At 37.5% G+C, this 17,066-nt stretch overlaps 1 pseudogene; it reads right to left on the bottom strand.

The window, feature by feature from the left end:
* Window positions 1-10,923: 10,923 nt before the first annotated feature.
* On the bottom strand, window positions 10,924-13,567 carry LOC115757329 (annotated as a pseudogene).
* Window positions 13,568-17,066: the final 3,499 nt, after the last annotated feature.

The following is a 17,066-nucleotide window of genomic DNA, read 5'->3' as shown; positions in this document are numbered from 1 at the left end:
GTTCCATCCGGTCAAATTGCACCAAACTATAAAAGAACTAATTCCTCAGGGATCAATTTGCAATTATCCAAAACTTGGGGAACTATTTTGCAAATAACCAAAAGTGGAGCGTAACCCTGGAAAGCTCTATTTAAGCGCACTTAAGCCTCATTATTAAGGGTAGGCAATTCATATTGAGAATTCACATAAAGAGAAGGATAGAGAAGAGGAGCACGTAGAGAGTAGAGAGAGCACTTTGTCAGTGGTGACGAATACCCGAACAAATGCCACTCTTCGCCGCCGCCGCCGTCTCCTTCACATCAATCAATTGCCTCGTGCCACGAACCATGCTGCTGCCACAGTCCCGTTTGCCCGACAGTCCCAACGTGCTAAATCTTCCTTTTTTTGGGTCCGACAGCTCCCAACCCTTCGAGAGACACTACCACAGGCTATCAAGGTCTCATGCACCCCTTAATTCCAATTAGAGAAATAGCAAGTGGCGGTGACGGGACTTTTATAGGCTAGACATTTTACTAATGGTATTGATAGGATAATATCGCTTTAGAGATAACGCAATATTATCTTATGTTTAAATTAGGCATTACATATAAGTTTTGAATTTTACTTTTCCTTTGCTTATTGTCTAATGTTCATTTTATGCTTACTTTATGTTAGTAATTTAATTTGAACATTAGTAAATAGTCTTGCCTATAATACATAGGTTGGGGTGTGATACCTACTTATTGGAATAGGCAATAAAATTTGTACATAACATTAGATATGCAAGATAATTCAAACTAGAAAACAAGGTAGTATCAATCAACCAAAAATCAGAATATTTTTACCTTATTTTGAGAATTGCTTTCCTAATTTGAAACTTGGTGAAACTTGTGAACAAGCTTGCAACTTTCGAACACCAGTGGCTATTCCCGAACGGCAACTTAAGCGTCAACTGGCGATGGTTCATAGCTCGGCTCTTCTCGATGTAGCTCATGTGGTGAACAGGCGGTGCTTGACCTATGAACCAGCGAATACCCAAGTTGCAATGCTCGTAGGTCTTGGAACGTTGTGGACAATCGGCGGGTCTCGGAGGCTCTTTGATTGGGGTCTGCCAATCAATCTGCAAAGAAAAAAAACCTCAACCACAACAAGGACGACAAGCGATAAGAAAGCATGTGGGTGGTCCACGCTGAGCGAGCAAGGGTCTCGGGGGAGCTATCCCTAGCGGTGGTCTCAAGGAGACAACACCTCCTAGACACCAAAGGACTTTTACGATTTAAGTCCATAATTTTTCATTAGTAGTTTGGGCTTGAGCTCATGAATAACTACTACTATATATACTATTTTTCGCTTGTAATTGAGTGATGTAACGAGAGGTGCGAAATACTAATTATAGTAGAATCCTCTGCTGGACGTAGCCCTAAGTTTAAGGGTAAACCAAAATAAAATCTCATGTCTTAATTTTTCTTTCTCGCTTTTATGCTTTACTTCATTGCGATTGTGCACCAAATCCTAACATCTAGTATCAGAGTGAGATTTGAGGTTATGATTTCTTGGTGAAGAGAGATTCGAAAAATCAAACTTTGGGAAGACATCGGGTGGTCAATCACGAATTTAAGTGGAGAAATTCGAAGAAAAGGGTTTTGAGTTATGAAAGTTGAAGAATGGAGGCTTTGCTCATGGATAGAGACCTATGGCCCCCGATAGAAAAAGAAAAACCTAAGGTGAATACTAAGGCAAAGGTGATGGAAGAAGAGATTGCGCCTACTTCCAATCAATTGAAGGAGTGGATCAAGAACGATCGTAAGGCGCGAAGCCCGATCTAGCTATGTCTTGGTGATAATGTCATGGTGAACGCGACTTCTAAGAAGATGGCGAAAGATCTCTCGGACAAAGTTTGGAAGGCATTATCAGAGCAAGTCACTCGTGAGTAGGTTGTTTTTGCGGAAGAAACTATACAACCTTCAAATGAGTGAAGGTGATTCTTTTATGCACACTTAAATGAGTTTAATATTATCTGTGGGCAGCTTGTGTCTATTGATGTTAATGTGGATGAGGAAGATAAATCACGTACTTTGCTGTGTTCACTGCCGAATTCATGGGAATATATAATTGTTTCGATTGGTTAGTGCATTATTCTTTGAAAACGTTGTATCCGCATTTATGTCCGAGGAGATAAAGAGCACAAGTTCCGATAATGCAACAGATGAGGCTCTTTTTGTGAGAGGGAGGAATAGTGAACGTTCCAAATCCATATTTGTTGGTAGGAATAAGTTCAGAGGAAGATCTAAAAGTCGCGATCAATCCGAAATAAAATGTTGGAAGTGCGAAAAAGCTAGACACTTGAAAAAGGATTACAGAAGCAAAAGTATGGGTCTAGAAAAACGAGATGAGGTACCCTTTAGTACAAAGAATGATGATAATAACAACCTCGGGAGATATGTATCCGATCCGCAACTCATTCGGGTTGGCCGCAGAGCGTGGATAATTGAAATTGGAGCGCCTTTCCACATGACGTCTCATAGAGATTGGTTCTGCTGTTATAAGCCACATTAGGGAGGTACAATGCTAATGGGAGATGATATGACGCTTGATATTATCGGTCATGAAAAGATGAAGCTGAAGATAAAAGATGGGACAGTCAAGAATCTTTTAGATGTGATGCATATTCCTGGTTTTACCATGAATCTTATTTTTGTGGGAACTATGAAAGATGTTGATATTATTTTCACTAGCAATAAGTACTCATGCAAGCTAACTTGTGGATGTATGGTTATCATTAAAGGCAAATGGGAAAGAAAATTGTCAAAATTATTGGGAAATACGATGATCAATGGTGAAAGCTATATAATAGAGTAGATGGAAAAAGATCCTATGATACGGTGGCATCGTAGATAGGCCATATCGGTGAGAAATGACTGATGACCCCTACTTCAAAGAAGATGGTAGATGGAATCCCAAGATGTTCTATGAGTTTCGGATTTTGTGAACATTGCCTACATGAGAAATAAAATTGGGTATCTTTGGAATCCAAAGGAGCGCTAGCAAAAAGGATTTTGGATTTAATCCACAATGACATCTTTGGTCCTATATACCCGTAGCATTATTTGAAAAATCAAGGTATTATGTTTTTTTTACTGATGACTATTCCAAATATATATTGATATATTTCTTGCAGAGAAAAGATGATGTATTAGAAAAATTTCGTGAGTTCAAAGCTTTGGTGGAAAATCAATTTGATAGAAAATCAAAGTTGTTGAGGACTAACAATGAAGGAGAGTTCTATTCAGCAAAATTTGATCAATTACGTGTGACCGGTGGCATTGCAAGGTCGAAAACAACATCATTATTCACCTTAGCAAAATGGTGTGGTAGAGAGGCTTAATCGATCTCTCATGGAGAAGGCGAGGAAGTATACTAAGTGGTGCAAATTAGTAGCTGAATTTTGGGTGGAAAGCAATGGCTACTGTGTGTTATATGAAGAACATGTCTCCCCACATCAACTTTGAAGGATCAATCATTGTTTGAGGCACTATTCAAGAAGAAGCTAGACATATCCCATGTAAGAGTGTTTGGTTGCAAAGCATATGTGTATGTGCCAAAGGAAAAGAGAAATAAGCTTGAGAGTAAGTTGGAGAAGTACATCTTCATTGGGGACAAGGATGGTATTAAATGGTATAAGCTGTGGAATCATGATACTAAATGTATTATCTACAGCGGGAATGTGGTACTTAGAGAATCTATGATAAATCAGATTATTTCACAAGCTCTTGAAGAACCATAAACGGTTGAGTTAGATGTTGTTTTGCGGGGAAAAACAGTGGCTACACAAGTTGAAACAAAAAATTCAAATTCTAAAACAAGTAAGCTTGATGTGGAGGATGATATAGTAGATTCTAATATTGAGTTTGAAGTTGCTTCACCACCCGAACCGGTCTTAAGGAGGTCCACATAGCAGAAAAGACCATTTGAGAGGTATACCTTAATTGCCAATAATGAAAATTGTGCTCTAACTATTACAAGTGATAATCCAAATATTTTTAAGGAAGCAAGAAGCACGAAAGATACCAAATAATGTAAGAAAGCCATGAAAGATGATATGGACTCATTAGATAAAAATAGAACGTGGAGTCCGGTAAAACTACCTACAGATCAAAAGGCAATTGATTGCAAGTGGATATTCAAGAAGAAGATATCTGCAAATAGAAATATAGAACGACACAAAGCTCGTTTGATTACGAAGAGATATTTATAGATAGAGGGAGTCGAATATGGAGAGATTTTTCCTTGTTAGTAAATTAAATTCCATAAAACTTATTTTATCTATACAACTGCATACAATCTGGAGGTAGAGTAGCTTGATGTAAAAACGACATTCCTCCATGGCGACTTGGAGGAGGATATTTACATGAAGCAACTAGAAGGGTTTGTGGTCAAAGGAAAAGAAGATTTTATTTGCAAATTGAACAAGTCTTTATATGGCCTACAACAATCTCCAAGAATGTGACACCGTAAGTTTGACACATATGGCTTGAAGCTTGGCTTTGTTCGTTGTGATGCTAATCATTGTATCTATGTGAAGAAGTTAAATGATGATTTTGTTTTCTTAACCTTATATGTTGATGATGTGCTACTAGTTGGGAAAAATATGAGAATGATTAGCACTATGAAAAGACATTTGCAAAACAGTTTGAGATGAAAGAATCTAGACCTAGCAAATTTCATCTTGGGCATGCAGATAAAAAGGGAGAGTGAGAATGGGAAAGTTGTGGCTTAGTCGGAAGAAATATGTTGAAAGTGTGTTGAAGAAGTACAACAAGATGGATTGTCAATTAGTGAGGACCCACCCCCATGTCCACAAGTTACAAGTTATCGGTGTTCTAGTGTCCAAAGACTAAAGAGGAAGCTGAAGAGATGGCAACAGTCCATATGCAAGTGTAGTTGGAAGCTTGATGTATTCCATGGTGTGTACTCATTCAGATATTGCTCAAGTAGTGCAAGCATTGAATAGATATATGTCAAAACTAGATAAAGAGCATTGGATAGCAGCAAAGCATGATTTTTCATTATCTTTGCGGTACATCCGACTTTGAGTTATGTTGTGAAGGCAAGAAAACTCAAAGGGACAACAAGTGTTAGAACTAAAATGTTTTGTGGATGTTAATTGGGGAGGTGACATTGATAGCGGGAGGTTGACCAGGGGATGTGTTATTTCCTTGTTCGGCGGAGCTGTGAGTTGGATGAGGAAGAGGCAAAGCGCAGTTGCTTTATCTAGTGTTAAGAAAGAGTATATGACTCTTACTCATGTTTCTAAGGAAGTGATCTGGATGCATGGATTATGTAAAGAGCCTTGTTTTACACAAGGAGATGTGAAGATTATGTGCGCTAGCTAGAGTGCTATATTCTTAGCTAAAAATCTAGGTTTTCATGCAAGAACAAAACACATCAACATACGGTATCACTTCATTCGAGGCAAAGTAGAAAAAAAATTGTAGTGCTAGAAAAAGTTGACACTAAGTGAATAGTGTAGAACATTTTTACCAAGGAAATGAATGCAGAAAAGTTTGAATGGTGTGCCACGGTGATGGGTCTAAAGAAGTACATGGGAAGTATTCATTAAGTGTAAGAATGTTGGAGTGAGATTCATACTCTCATACGACAAGAAAGCACGTGGGTCCCGCTCCACATAGAGTGGGAAGGGGTCCGAGGGAGCCGCCCGAGCCATGGTCTCAAGGGGGCAGCACCTCTAGACACAATTTAAGCCCATAATTTTTCATTAGTAGTTTAGATTTGGGCTCATGAATAGCTATTGTTATATATACTTTTTTTCCTTTGTAATTAAGTGATGTAGCGAGAGGTGGGAGGTGCTAATTATAGTGGAATCCACTACTGGACGTAGCCCTAATTTAAAGGTGAACCAGGATAAAATGTCATGCCTTGATTTCTCTTTCTCACTTTTACGCTTTGTCTTTGTTATGATTGTGCGTTGAATCCTAACAACATGCTCCCTAATGTGCCTTGTTTCGAGTAATATGTACAATAGGGTAATATATTACTTTGTCTAGAAGTACAATCATACTTGCACATGAAATTATACATCATGTCCTCAATTTCGATGGAAAGGAATGATAATTTGGAAATAGAATTTCAAGGTTTACCTTGCTTAGTAGCATGGGACGACGATTATTACATATTAAATTCTCTTTCTTACCCAAAGCTAAGGGGTGTTGTGAATTGAAATTGGAATTTTTGGAATTTAAGGTGTACTATGGTTGAAATTAATTATTTTTGTTCAAATTTCATATTTTTTATATTTCTTAGTGTAATTAAATTCCCGAAAAATTCCAAAAAAATGTCAACTTTTCTTAGGGTAAATAATGTTTTTCTACATTTTTACTTGTAAAATAACACATAGTAAAATTTAGGACTTTGAGAAATAAATTTTTAGGTCATATGGGATGTTATTTCACTTTAGGATAGCCTTTTTCCTCTATTTTCCCAAATCCGAAAATTCATACAAATACAAAAAATGCCATTCATATTGCATATCATATAGTTTAGATTGCATATTTTCCATGTCATATTGCCATGTCATGTTACCATGTCATCATTTGACATGTCATGTAGAGTAATTGTATTTGCATTGCATTTAATAAGAGAAAACCCTAAAAATTAAATCCATATTGCCAATCAAAGATTTTCATAAAAAATTGGTAACGAAAGGGCGTTAATAGAAATATTGAACGTAATCAAGTCCTCAAACTCATTTAATCTTTAGTTTGTAGAAATAAAGTATTTCTCCTAATACTTTATTTAGTTTTCTAATCAATCTACACTAAATAATTAGTGGTGGCTCCAAATTGAAAATATTTTGCATGTTAATCATGTGAATATAAGTTGCACATTGATAGAGCTTGGGAGAGCTCGAACTAGGTTATTTAATTTAATTAATTTGGTAATCCATTGATATGGAATTTTCGAATTTTAGATCGACAGTAGCACCATTTGCAAATTCAGAATGTCATTGGCCGCAAAGTGTGCTTCATATCAAAGGAAAACCAAATGGCATTGTTGATGAATATAGAGCTCGATTAGTGGCAAAAGGATACAATCACAAAGCCGGCATAGATTACTGCCAGACTTATAGTCCAGCCAGTCAAGCCTACAGTTGCTCGAATTGTTCTTGATTTAGCTATATCAAAGGGTTGGTCACTCAGGCAACTTGATGTGAACAATGCCTTTCTCTATGGCATGTTGTCAAGAAGTCTATGTGGCTCAACCACCGGGCAACGCTGATTCAAATTATCCAACTTTTCTGTGCCGATTTTCACAAAGGAATTTATGGACTTAAGCAAGCTCCAACAGTATAGTTTCAAAGGTTAATCACTCGTCTTCTTGAATTGGGTCTCATCAACTGAACTAGGTAACCCCAAGAGACCGAGACTTGGGAAACTCTCTCACCAGCTTTTTCTCTTCTCCCTCTTTGGTTCCCGAATGAACTCCTCCTCCCCCTTGTGTGCTCCCAACTCCTCTCTTTTACAGCCTTTTGCTGCCTCCTTGCCCAAGTCTACTCATATGGACAGAAGTGCCTCGTGTGTTTTTTTTTTGGTTGAAGTGCTCGTGTGTTTGTGTGGCCATAAATGAGTGTGAGAGAGGGTGACGTGCACAGATGGGCTTAAGGATGAAAAGACCAATAAGAGAATGGTGGGCCTGCTCGCGCGGGGAAGAAAAAGAGGACGGGCTGGGCGGCCCACGCGGATTCGGGGCCAACCCAGCCCAGTCCGAATCTCAAGATTTTTTTATGAATTTATAAAAAACTGAATTTATTTTATAATTTCCCAAATTGATAAATAAAACGAGAAATAGGAAAATCCAATCTAATATTTCCCTATTTTGAGCCTTAAGGAAAAATAAATTAAATCTAGAGGGCACCAACAAAATTAGGTGTCAACAAACTCACTCAACTCAATTTAGTGAATTATACACATACAAGATTCAATAAGCTATACTGCTTTAACCTCATCATATACATGTCAGAAATGTTCCTTTAATCAACAAATATCATAACAAACATTAATTGTCAAATACATTGATCAATCTCAATCAAATCACACGTTAATGATACATTTCATCAACTAATCTAATGTTGAACATTTAACTATGATCATGTTTAACGCATGTGGCAAAAGCGACCAACCTACAAAGGTTACTATAGTCTACACACTTAATTCGTTAAACAATTAATCAAAGAATGATATCAATATCCGCCTAAAACTCTACTCCAATGAATGACTCAGCTAACTACACTTAATCGTCGATAAAACGACTCCAATTGTTAACGAAGAAACTCGTTTATGACAACATTCATCTTTCTCCTTTATATGCTTTGTTCTTTATGAGTAACTCGAACACAGAACTTCATAATTTAGTTCCAATCAAACCATACTTCGGAATAGATATTTGTCCAACTCCATAGCTCTACAACGTCCTAAACTATCATTCCCATATATATATCAACAGCTCAGCAACTCCAAAATCGGACTTAGTAGCTCAAAATTCATATCTCTTTGAATTTACCACCAAACTTCGAAAATTACTCCAATTAAACAAAGAATAGGCTTGAATACTTACCTGGCGTTGCAATTCAAAGTTAGATTCAGCTTGTCGAGATGTTTGAATCGGCTACTCACAAAGATTTTTCTCTTTTCCGTCTTTTCCCCCTTTGCTCTTCACGGACAAGCTTCTTTATTTTTCCTTGTTTTTGTCGCCCTGGTCTTCTTCTTTTTACGCTCACTTGCACGATCGGTTGAAGGAAAGTGAGCTATGGTTGGGCTTGGGCTTTACTAACAAAATCATGGACTGGATTTATGGGCCCATACATTACATAACAATGCCCTCATCTTTCGAGCATGTCTTCTCCTAATTCCCTACTTTGAGCCCCTGCGCATTTCGTTCTCCAGCTGATTCTTTGGGGACTCTGATTTCAACCTGATCTTGATCTTTTAGAAATGAACGGACCTGCGTTGAATATTTAACAAAATTTTGATTAGTTAATATTCTGATAAATTAATATAAATAAAGTGATCGAGTTCAATATCCCTCACAGGAAATTATTGACTCTAGAGCTATACTACTATGGAGAAGACACAATTATGCTGCCCTTGCCTGCTAGTAAAAGGACTATATTGTGCAATACGAGTACGAAATCTCGAATGTGCCTAAAATCTTTATGGGATGATGAGGTATTCTAACGTGTTAGAAGATCAAACTTAGGTTTAACAATCCAGTTTACAAGATTGTGACACTTGAGAGTTGATTTTATCGAGATGCAATGAAGAGAACTCATAACATTAGAACTGTATTAATGAAAATAATTATAAAAAAAGGTCTTAAATCTATTGTCGGGCAGGCAAACGAGTTAAAAATCTCGATTGTGTCTAAAAGTTTTATGGTATCATCGGGTAGTTTTAAGGAGTTAGAAGGTCAAACTTAGATTTAATCATCCAGTTTACAAGATGGTAACACTTGAGTTGGTTTTGTTAAGATGTTATGACAAGAACACATAACGTTTTAATTGTATTAATGGAGTTAATTGTAAAAAATGTCCTAAATATATTGTGAGGCAGCAAACAAAGTTAAAAATTTCAATTATGCCTAACAATTTAATGGGATGATAAGGTAAATCTAACGAGTTGAAAGATCAAAGTTAGGTTTAAACATCAAGTTTACAAGATGGTAACACTTGAGCTGGTTTTGTTGAGATGTAACGAAGAGAACTCATAACATTGGAATTGTATTAATGGAATTAATTGTCAAAATAGTCCTAAATCTATTGTATGGCGGCTAGACAAGTTAAAAATCTCGAACATGCTTGAAGCTTTTATGGGATGATGGGATTAAAGTTATCGACTTATAAGATCAAACTTAGGTTTAACCATCAAGTTTACAAGATAGCAACACTTGAGTTGGTTTTGTTGAGATGTTATGAAGAGAACTCATAACATGTGGGCTGTATTAATGGAGTTAGTTGTGAAAAAAGTCCTAAATTAGTTGTAAGGCGGTAAAATGAGTTAAAAATCTCGATTGTGGAAAAGTCTTGAGGTTATCGATTATGCCTTTAGTTAAAAATCTGGATTGTCAACTTTTTTCTTTATCCCTACGATACGGCCGGTTTGTGTATAAACCGAAACTTGTGGTGGCCTTTATCCCTACGTAAAGAAAGAAATAAAACAAAAAAAACAACTATAATCGAGAATCATTACAATGCATACGCCTGTTTTGCACCAGATTATACCAAACCCTAAGTGTTTACAAATAAAATAACCAATCGGATATAGAAAAACTCAGAACACAAAAGAATCGCGTTATCAAAAGAACCAAAGAAGAGCGTCGTCCTCTATCTGCGGCGCACGCGGTTCCGTCTCTGCAAAGAAAAACTCCTTTTTTTCTTTTGTACGGATATGCAGGCATCAGAAAACCAAAGAACAAAACCCTTGCTTACTCCTCAATGACTATTGGGGCCCACAGCTTTCTTGTACGACCACAAAGAGGAAGTCACAATTCTTCTCAAAGTCTGACCATGCTTTTAAATATAATAAAATATGTGAAACCCCTTTTGTCTTGTAGTGGCTAGCATTCCTTTTTTTTTTCTTGTGTAGTCGCTCAAGATGCCCATCTGCAGTAGAACTTATCCAGTGCACGAGGTGATTCTTCTTCCAACAGAAATAAATCTCCGCACATTTAAATCTAATCCCAATTCAAATTCTCAGATTTATTTCTTAACAGATTCAAAGCGATTCTATAAACGGTTTAAAATTCGAGACATATTTAACACCTACGATACAGCGAGTTTATCACATGATATAACAATTACTCTCAATTACTTTGTCCTTGCTTCGAAAATAGAGAACACATTCATATTTCCAAGGAACACAAGCTTGTACAATAGAGTATATATCCTCTTAGGTTATTCAGACAATGAGAGGAACCTAACATGGAGCCAACAAACATCAAAGAACAGAACAAGAACATATGGTAGACCAACAAACAAATTATACAACAATAATGATTTATTTCCAAATTTCATTCGCCACCCTGTGCCCTCTTAGTCACACTTCATTAATTAACCTTTGAACACACTTTCTTGACTTCACCGGCCATTCCGGTGAGTACGCCAATCCAACCCATTTTAACCATCGACACCCCAAAGTCCTTCATGAAAGTGGATCCACCGGGTTTTGATCTGGAGGTCGATGTACGCCTTGGTTTGGCTGTTGTCGAGAAGTGCAACGTCCGAAGAGAAGAGGCCCCTTCTCTTCGGGATGAGTTCGAAGTAGTTGACGTCGAACGTCCTCCCGCTCCCTGGGTCCATCTCTACGCGATTGGTATTGTCATTTGGTTTGCGCTGGAGCTTCAGTCTCGTTATATAGTTGGAGTCGAGCCTGGGGTCGGCATCACCCTTTCCAGTGAAGTTGTGGAGGCGGTTGGAGAAAAAAGAGCAGTGTGAAGTTCCAATGGTGTGCCCACCTGGGCAATAGGAAGTCAGAATTAGAATGATCTGACTCTACACATCACGTTTTCTCGATCCAACTCTACAACTTAGTCAATCAATGAGTCCTAAAGTACAGTTTCTTCCTGACTAGTTTACGTCAATATCCACAACAATTGACAAAGCATATTAAGCAATAATCGGAGATTAGGTTACCTGATAATACGACAAGGTCCTTCGCAGTGAGGCCTCTCTTTGCAAATCCTGTTTTCAGAGTTGTAATGTTGGCAGTTGGTGGTATTAAATTGTTAAGTGCCTCGTTCAATCTAGAATCGTTCCCGTCTCTTCGTCCGGTTTCCACTCCATAGGAGAGTCCTCCAGTCTAAAGCAACAACACATCAAAACCCAGTTTCTATATCATTCATCGAGTTTTATCGTGCACTCTGAAGATAATCTTGGTTTCGAGAAGCACTATTTTGATCTTGAGAAGGTATGACTGAAATTTGTTTTCCAATGAGATAACACGCATAGTTGGGAAATCAAGATTTTTACAGACGTCATATGTCCATAACGAACATTCAAACTTAAAATCAGATCATAATAAAGGAAGTGACATGAGCATATGCGCACCGCAACGACAACGTCTCTAGCGACAAGGGCTAATATGTCAGCACACGATACCATGCCGGGGCATGCCTTTTCCAACGCCGTTTTGACTGTATTGATCGTTTGGAAACCTCGAAGGGCCTGATTCGGAGATGCGTCCTTCTCGGCTTGATTGGTCGGTGAGTTCAATAGCAATGAACCTTCACAACCTTGTGGAAAACCCTTGAACTCTGATTCATGAAGAAAATAGTTTGTAACGGGGGACGAATCTAGGAAAGTATGTTGAGGAGCCAAATACCAATTAGTTATATGACATTTTAAGATTTTATTTACACTGTTATAATTGCTAATTTGGAGGGCATGTAGGTCTCTCTCTCATCCACGCTGTAGTAAGTGTTGCAAGAAATGAAAAGGGTTTTGGGTGATTTTGAAAATAACACTATGTTATAAGCCATAAATATATAAAAGAGTGCACCCTACAAATATTTTAAATTAATTATTAATTATTTTTTGTGGCCCAAAACGGATTGATAGTCTTACAATCACTCAAAAACTGTTACATAATCAATTCTTAATTGAAAATAAGTATTGAATTTCAATGAGAGTAATACTAGAAACTGGAGAGAATAGTCTCCGAAACAAATTTACCAAGCGACGCAAGGAAACCTAATTAAATGATGCAATGGGATCCACTTTTTTAAATACACATTTTTCAGTAGTCATACTTGTTGAAATTATTCCACATCGATTGTAGAAGGGGCTAGTAGTTAGTTTATGAGTGCATAGGAAAGCCTCACCCGTTAAGCTAGCTTTTGGGTGAGAAAGGGCTCAAGACCACCCAACACTAGAATGAGGGCCTAATGTGTTGTCTCTCAGACCTAGGGCCCGATGTATGAAGAAGAGATAGTTAGGGTTATCTCACATCGATTGTGAAAGAATCTGATGGTCACTTTATAAGTGGGAAAGCCTTATGAGAGAGGTCCAAGACCCACCCTATACATTTTTTTCCATTAAATTAATTTTGTAAATCTCTGTGCATCCCTATCGTGCATTACCCTCAGAGTGAAGTGCAAGATCTAACTTTTCACTCTCCATTTTTATGCCAATAACTTTTCTGCTTAGAATAGGAAAATTATGTAGTGGGACATCGTCACATAATTAGAAAAAGGTACACTTCACACGCAGAGTAGGAAGAAAGTACGTGACCTCATTCTGTCCCTTACCCTAATGAAACAATCGAGAAAATGCATCCTCAAGAGAGGACCGGAGAGACTGGGGGCTTTGGACATGACTTCACCAATAACCTTCTTCACGACGGCCTCTGCATTAGGGAATGCCTTCTGGTAAAACCCCACTTGGAGACCTTGACCATGGGCAAGCTCGGGGACAAGAAACAAGAACATCAACTGAAGCAGCAAACAAGACAAGTAGAGCTTTGGACAAGCCATTGGTTTGTGCCCAGAAGATGATGATTACTATCGCTTGATCCGAGTGTTTTGTTTTTGATGTTTCATCAACAAACCTCTTTGGCCTTATATATATATATAAGCACACATACTTCGCACCAACTACTTGAGCTTTTGATTTGTAGGACGTACTTTGGTTATTAAAAATATGTACTTTCTCATGAACCGAGCTGCGTACTAACTCCATGATTTTGTACCGATCCAAGTTCTCAATTGGAACACGAGCTTGAGTCTTGGACTTGAGTTTATCTTAAGGGCTTGATGAATTTTCTCCACCGAATTGATACCGAAGGAAAATGACCTTAACCTACACATGGCAGGTCGCATGATATGTCTTTGCCAACTTGCAATGTAGCGTGAGACCAAAACTTAAACAAACAAGGTTCCGTTCGGAAAAAAGGTGTTTTCAGATACTCATTTTCCAGAAAAATGACAATATTAACCTCAAAATGAACTAGAAAAATATTTTTTTGTCATTTGATAAGGAAGATATTTTCCGTCATTATTTTCTACGTCATTGTTTGGCCGGAAATTATTGACATGGACCTAACCGTCCAACCGTGCCAATGGCCGGAAATTATTGACATGGACCTAACCGTCCAACGTGGCACGGACAGTGCTAATGTGGAAATTTTTTGTAATTTTTAAACAAATTCCAAATTTTTCAATCATTTTAATTTTTGAATTTTTTAGTGAATTTTTTATTTTTTTGATTTTTTTTCTCTTTGTTCCTCTTTCGGTGGCCGACCACGTGGATGAATGGTCATCGGCCACAGGTGAGGCTCGAGCTCGCTGGCCTCAAGCAAGGCCTCACCTCACCTTGTCGGCCTCAAGCAAGGCTCGAAGCTTGCTGGATCTGGCAAGGCTTGGCCTTGCTTGAGGCCGACGTTCGCATGCTACCAATGAGTCCATCTGTCTCCTGTGGTTGGCACTCGCTTGGCGAGTTTGTTTGGCCATCACCTCGGCTATTGATTAGCTGAGGAAGAAACAAAAGAAAACAAATTTAAAATTTATAAAAAATTGAAAAATAAAAAAGGAAATAAAAAAATGAATTTGTAAGTCATTATTCTACTTGTACACACTTAGATACTATTTAGAAAAACATTTGCTCACTCGATCTTTTTCATATCGCCTTTGGTTTTTAGTATTGTTTGCAAAATTTTCAAAACAACCTATTCACCCCATTCTAGGTTGCATTGTTAGCCCCAAACAATGCCTACAAACCATCATGACTTGAGATGGCGCCTTCCAACTTCTTTCAATTTGGGGCTTGACATTTCCTTAGTTCTTTCAACTGGGGACCTAACTCATTTAGGATTTACAATGGTAAATTCAAAGTTCTTCCGATGGGAAAATTGCCTAAAAATTTCTAAATTTATTATACTTTGTCAATTCAACCTTAAACATTTTAATTTTACCAATCGAGTCTTAAATCTTTTCATGTTTTACTAATTGAGTTCATTTAGTCAATTTGAGCCCAAAACCCGCTAACATGTATGCTAGCCATCCTACGTGATATGAATGACATTGTGGATAACAACGGGATAAGTACACCATGAGTGCCATATTTGTGTACGTCGTTCATTTGAGTGCCATAACTTTCAAACGTTACACACTTTTAAAATCGTTCCCACATCAAAAATCGTTCACTGAGTACTACAGCAACTTTTCATGGTACTCTTCGACTAATCGTTAGTTTTCGATCTCTAGTCATTTTGGGCCCACGTCAACATGCACGCTAGTGACATGATTTTAAAGTATGGCACTTAAGTTCACATTTTGAAAGTTATGACACTCAAGTAAACGTTGTACAAAAGTTATGGCACTTCTAATGTACTTTTCCCCGATAACTACTAATAATATTTTCATATTTTTTGAATTTCTCATTAAATTTTTCCTTTTTTATGTTTTCCTTCTTTATTTTTTCCTTTTTCCTTTGTCTTTTTTTCCCCTTTTTCCTACCGCCTGGCCCCATTGACGACCGGCGGAGGTTGTTGGCCTCATGCAAGAGATACCCTTGCCAGCCCAAGCCCAAGCGTCCCTCGCCTAAAGCTATTGAGCTCTCTGCTGACCATCAATGAGGCTCGAGGGTAGCCGACGGAACGGAAAAAGGGAAAAGGAAAAAAGAAAAAAAAAGCAAAGAAGGAAACAGAAAAAAAAAAATTCGAGATAATATTAAGATATTATTAAAAACTGTCCACGTTAGCACCGGCCATATCAAATAGAAAAGGCCAACATCCATATAAATGATTTTTTATTAGAATTGACTGGATAGACTCAATTGGCAAAACGTGAAAAGAAATTTAAAACTCAATTAATAAAATTAACAAGTTTAGTATTAAATTGGAAAAGTCCAATTGGTTTAGGATTTTTTTTTTTTGATAATTTTCCCTTCTTCTGACGAGGCAAAGCTTCTAAGGAGATCTCACTCTAGAGTACCAACGAATTGATAGGATTAAAAAATTTCCCTAGGAGTTCTTCCACAGGAGCTAAAGCTCCGAGAAGATCTTCCTCTGGAGTATCAACATATAACTAATTCCTTGGAGCTCTTCCCACGAAATGGAAAGACTGATTGTGAAGAACAGCAAAGATTTAAGACTGAACAACGCCGGTGTCGTCTGGGATTTAAACTTTAGGCAAAATGAGCCGTTGGAAAACCAACTCGGGTTGTGCTACTATAATAGTTTGGGAAGTGCTAATATAACAGTCTTTAAGTGGTTATGAGAAAAACAACATGTTATGAGTCATAATTTCTTAAAAGAGTGGACCCCATAATAATGTTTAGTTAATTGTCGTTTATTTTTTTGTAGCCCAAAGTAGGCTATTAGTCTTATAGCCACCCAAAGATAATTACATAATCAATTCTCCTTGGCAAATCACAAAAGCATATCAAGCCATACAGAAGCCCCAAAACATGAACTTTTTTTTTTTTGAAGGATCAATTGAGTTCATAAAAAATTTCTTCAAATCGTAATAATATGCTGTGCTAGAAATTTCACCATTTGAGGATGTATTGTGCCCAATCACTATATGCAATCAATTCTCTAGGGTCTTGAAAAGTCAATATTTTCGACTTTTTTTTCAGTTCTGGACGTCACACAAAACCTTTTGGCTTCTCTAGCAATGTGTCCCAAATGCATATGCCACAATTCAAACTTTCAAACATATGCATTCAAACGTCTCCATGGAGAAATTCATCATTGGCTCCCCTTAAAACTCATACAAGCCACTATACTTGATTCCTCCTATTATCACTAGTGCACCTTAAATGGCCTTCAAGCTCTGTATTTTGCATTATACTGACAACCAGCTCCACGAAACTCAAGGAAATCAAACTTTTCTTCAATTCGGAAACATTTCTCACTCGAGTCAATGTCCTCACTAAATAGTCAAACATCTATTGACATTAACAATACCCAGAATATCGCACTCAGCTTTAATGCCCAACTGCAATCTACTATTTTCGGTAAACTGATAAGCTGTAGACATATTCTTGTTTGATGTAGTGTGAAACGGATAGTGGCAAG

This window comes from Rhodamnia argentea, chromosome 3, assembly GCF_020921035.1.
Source record: "Rhodamnia argentea isolate NSW1041297 chromosome 3, ASM2092103v1, whole genome shotgun sequence".
In the NCBI taxonomy this organism is placed as follows: domain Eukaryota; kingdom Viridiplantae; phylum Streptophyta; class Magnoliopsida; order Myrtales; family Myrtaceae; genus Rhodamnia; species Rhodamnia argentea.
Note: the sequence above shows the minus strand (reverse complement) of the source record. Positions and strands in the feature narration are given on the sequence as shown.